Raw genomic sequence first — 5,000 nt, 5'->3', positions numbered from 1 at the left:
CAGCCCCCCCCCCCCCGAAAACACCTTTCCTTACAACAATGTGTGCCTTAACCTAACCCGTATTGTGCCTTAACCTAACCCGTATTGTGCCTTAACCTAACCCGTATTGTGCCTTAACCTAACCCATATTGCGCCTTAACCTAACCCATATTGCGCCTTAACCTAACCCATATTGCGCCTTAACCTAACCCATATTGCGCCTTAACCTAACCCATATTGTGCCTTAACCTAACCTATATTGTACCTTAACCTAACCCATATTGTACCTTAACCTAACCCATATTGTACCTTAACCTAACCTATATTGTACCTTAACCTAACCTATATTGTACCTTAACCTAACCTATATTGGGCCTTAACCTAACCTATATTGGGCCTTAACCTAACCTATATTGGGCCTTAACCTAACCTATATTGGGCCTTAACCTAACCTATATTGGGCCTTAACGTAACCCACGTTGCGCCTTAACCTAACCTATATTGTACCTTAACCTAACCCATATTGTACCTTAACCTAACCTATATTGGGCCTTAACCTAACCTATATTGGGCCTTAACCTAACCTATATTGGGCCTTAACCTAACCTATATTGGGCCTTAACGTAACCCACGTTGCGCCTTAACGTAACCCACGTTGCGCCTTAACGTAACCCACGTTGCGCCTTAACGTAACCCACGTTGCGCCTTAACGTAACCCACGTTGCGCCTTAACGTAACCCACGTTGCGCCTTAACCTAACCCATATTGCGCCTTAACCTAACCCATATTGCGCCTTAACCTAACCCATATTGCGCCTTAACCTAACCCATATTGTACCTTAACCTAACCTATATTGTACCTTAACCTAACCTATATTGTACCTTAACCTAACCTATATTGGGCCTTAACCTAACCTATATTGGGCCTTAACCTAACCTATATTGGGCCTTAACCTAACCTATATTGGGCCTTAACGTAACCCACGTTGCGCCTTAACGTAACCCACGTTGCGCCTTAACGTAACCCACGTTGCGCCTTAACGTAACCCACGTTGCGCCTTAACGTAACCCACGTTGCGCCTTAACGTAACCCACGTTGCGCCTTAACCTAACCCATATTGCGCCTTAACCTAACCCATATTGCGCCTTAACCTAACCCATATTGCGCCTTAACCTAACCCATATTGTGCCTTAACCTAACCTATATTGTACCTTAACCTAACCCATATTGTACCTTAACCTAACCTATATTGTACCTTAACCTAACCTATATTGTACCTTAACCTAACCTATATTGTACCTTAACCTAACCCATATTGCGCCTTAACCTAACCCATATTGCGCCTTAACCTAACCCATATTGCGCCTTAACCTAACCCATATTGCGCCTTAACCTAACCCATATTGCGCCTTAACCTAACCCATATTGCGCCTTAACCTAACCCATATTGCGCCTTAACCTAACCCATATTGCGCCTTAACCTAACCCATATTGCGCCTTAACCTAACCCATATTGTACCTTAACCTAACCCATATTGTACCTTAACCTAACCTATATTGTACCTTAACCTAACCTATATTGTACCTTAACCTAACCTATATTGTACCTTAACCTAACCTATATTGGGCCTTAACCTAACCTATATTGGGCCTTAACCTAACCTATATTGGGCCTTAACCTAACCTATATTGGGCCTTAACCTAACCTATATTGGGCCTTAACGTAACCCACGTTGCGCCTTAACGTAACCCACGTTGCGCCTTAACGTAACCCACGTTGCGCCTTAACGTAACCCACGTTGCGCCTTAACGTAACCCACGTTGCGCCTTAACGTAACCCACGTTGCGCCTTAACGTAACCCACGTTGCGCCTTAACGTAACCCACGTTGCGCCTTAACCCAACACACGTTGCGCCTTAACCCAACACACGTTGGGCCTTAACCCAACACACGTTGGGCCTTAACCCAACACACGTTGGGCCTTAACCCAACACACGTTGGGCCTTAACCCAACACACGTTGGGCCTTAACCCAACACACGTTGGGCCTTAACCCAACACACGTTGGGCCTTAACCCAACACACGTTGGGCCTTAACCCAACACACGTTGGGCCTTAACCCAACACACGTTGGGCCTTAACCCAACACACGTTGGGCCTTAACCCAACACACGTTGGGCCTTAACCCAACACACGTTGGGCCTTAACCCAACACACGTTGGGCCTTAACCCAACACACGTTGGGCCTTAACCCAACACACGTTGGGCCTTAACCCAACACACGTTGGGCCTTAACCCAACACACGTTGGGCCTTAACCCAACACACGTTGGGCCTTAACCTGCTCTGTAATTGTCATACGACGCGTTAAATTAGTGTGGTGTTGCCTAACTGCAACCCCCGCAATATAGTTTGCTACTCGCACTGCCTGGTCCCCAGAGTATCGCTTCATGTTAAACACCTTGCAGCTATACACTGTAATGCGGATGGCAGCAGGACGTACATGCTCAATGCCCTTCGCAGTTGTTCATTGGCATTTGCATGGCGAAGCACAGCCTACGTTGTGGTACGGCGTGTGTCAACTGTCCGCTGATGTTGTACGTCCAAATCACACACTGTACTGCACATTGGTCCTCATGTACTGAATGATACATCGTGGTACATGTGTGACCGTACCACGACTGCGCCAACAACGGCGAACCATACGGTCCAAATATTGTGCACTCAGCTACGTGTCGTCTCCCTATAAGAGCTGGATTGCAGTACGGTATGCCGTGGATGGCGATCAGCATGAGCCGTCTGTTGATGTAGTGGCGCGTGTTGTCAGACGTAGTCGTCTCTTCTCACACACCGTGATAGCATGGTGCACTGCGTTCCACATCTGCGACATGCGACAGAGGCCGGTTGACAGTCGTTCGCGCAATGGACATCGCATACGTACGGGGGCCACCTTCCACGTGTTCGCGAAGCGTGCACATGTTGTTGCGTGTATGTGGGCAGACATAGTGTGTCGTGACACCTGACACAGGCATGCAACAATCGTTGAATTTGCAAATGGCGATGGACGTCTACGTTTGCTGGTGACGTTACGCAAATGAACAACTGGTAAACGGTTGTGGTGCGGTTGTTCTCGCTAGAGGTGAATCAGTGATGGCGACGATCGGTTGAGCTACCAACCGGTTGTTTCAGCGATACCCACCATGCCCACGAACGTGAATGGCATGTGGGTGTGAAGCGATACGCGGCGGTGGCTGGGTGGGACCGTCCCCGGCCGGTGAGGGGGGGCCTCCCGGCGTGCTGGCCGCGCGGTGCGTGGGCGCACGCGCTACAGCCGGCTGGTGGGGGCGGCCAGTGGCAGGCGCGCCGGCCGACGGAGGCGGCAGGCGGCGCAGCTGCGCGCCGGCGCACCCTGCACGCGGCGCCGTGCGGCCAAAGTAGGTCCTCGCGGGCCCGGTGCGAAGCGCGGTGGACATCTGCAGTGTGCTGGTCCGATTGAGGACTGTGTGCGCTGAGGATGCGCCGCCGCCCGGCGCTCGGCGCCGCGACGCCGTCTGCTGCTCGGTCGCCTCTGCGGTTCTCGCAGGTGGTTTGTATCGCAGCTGTGCGGACGTGTTGGCGCGTGCGCTGTGCTGGGAGAGTTCGCTTCGGCACCCAAGTGGGGCTTTTGTCCTTCTGTGGCGCTGGCGTTGGAGCTGCCGGCCACCGTAGGTGGCGCGTGTTGTCTCCCGCCGGCAATGCCACGACAGCACGCTCCCGGGCCTCTGTCGGCAGCGGCAAGCTCAGTTGGGAGCACGGGTGGTCGCACCTAAAGCGTCTACTCGCCAAACTCCGGGCGATTGCGCCTCTCTCGAACCCGACCAAGTACTTAGGACGGCGCTGCGCGCCGCCGGGACCTGAGAGGGTTTCGAGGTGTATTGTGCAGGGGAGCTCAGCCTCCTCCTGTTTGCAGAATAATTGAGCGGACGCTTGCGTGTTCGCGCGGGCCCCCGGGACACACTCCCGGGCGGCCGGCTGCTCAGCTCTAGTTGACGCAGCTCCCTGGTTGATCCTGCCAGTAGTCATATGCTTGTCTCAAAGATTAAGCCATGCATGTCTCAGTACAAGCCGCATTAAGGTGAAACCGCGAATGGCTCATTAAATCAGTTATGGTTCCTTAGATCGTACCCACGTTACTTGGATAACTGTGGTAATTCTAGAGCTAATACATGCAAACAGAGTCCCGACCAGAGATGGAAGGGACGCTTTTATTAGATCAAAACCAATCGGTCGGCTCGTCCGGTCCGTTTGCCTTGGTGACTCTGAATAACTTTGGGCTGATCGCACGGTCCTCGTACCGGCGACGCATCTTTCAAATGTCTGCCTTATCAACTGTCGATGGTAGGTTCTGCGCCTACCATGGTTGTAACGGGTAACGGGGAATCAGGGTTCGATTCCGGAGAGGGAGCCTGAGAAACGGCTACCACATCCAAGGAAGGCAGCAGGCGCGCAAATTACCCACTCCCGGCACGGGGAGGTAGTGACGAAAAATAACGATACGGGACTCATCCGAGGCCCCGTAATCGGAATGAGTACACTTTAAATCCTTTAACGAGTATCTATTGGAGGGCAAGTCTGGTGCCAGCAGCCGCGGTAATTCCAGCTCCAATAGCGTATATTAAAGTTGTTGCGGTTAAAAAGCTCGTAGTTGGATTTGTGTCCCACGCTGTTGGTTCACCGCCCGTCGGTGTTTAACTGGCATGTATCGTGGGACGTCCTGCCGGTGGGGCGAGCTGAAGGCGTGCGACGCGCCTCGTGCGTGCTCGTGCGTCCCGAGGCGGACCCCGTTGCAATCCTACCAGGGTGCTCTTGAGTGAGTGTCTCGGTGGGCCGGCACGTTTACTTTGAACAAATTAGAGTGCTTAAAGCAGGCAAGCCCGCCTGAATACTGTGTGCATGGAATAATGGAATAGGACCTCGGTTCTATTTTGTTGGTTTTCGGAACCCGAGGTAATGATTAATAGGGACAGGCGGGGGCATTCGTATT

At 52.1% G+C, this 5,000-nt stretch overlaps 1 non-coding gene across 1 annotated transcript in view; it reads left to right on the top strand.

Moving 5' to 3' along the window:
- Window positions 1-4,012: 4,012 nt before the first annotated feature.
- Window positions 4,013-5,000, top strand: part of LOC124587659 — a 1,910-nt gene continuing 922 nt past the window's right edge. Inside the window, exon 1 of the ribosomal RNA XR_006975564.1 lies at window positions 4,013-5,000. This exon is cut by the window's right edge and continues 922 nt beyond it. This is a non-coding gene — a ribosomal RNA (small subunit ribosomal RNA).

Source organism: Schistocerca americana, unplaced genomic scaffold (assembly GCF_021461395.2).
Source record: "Schistocerca americana isolate TAMUIC-IGC-003095 unplaced genomic scaffold, iqSchAmer2.1 HiC_scaffold_610, whole genome shotgun sequence".
Lineage (NCBI taxonomy): Eukaryota > Metazoa > Arthropoda > Insecta > Orthoptera > Acrididae > Schistocerca > Schistocerca americana.
Note: the sequence above shows the minus strand (reverse complement) of the source record. Positions and strands in the feature narration are given on the sequence as shown.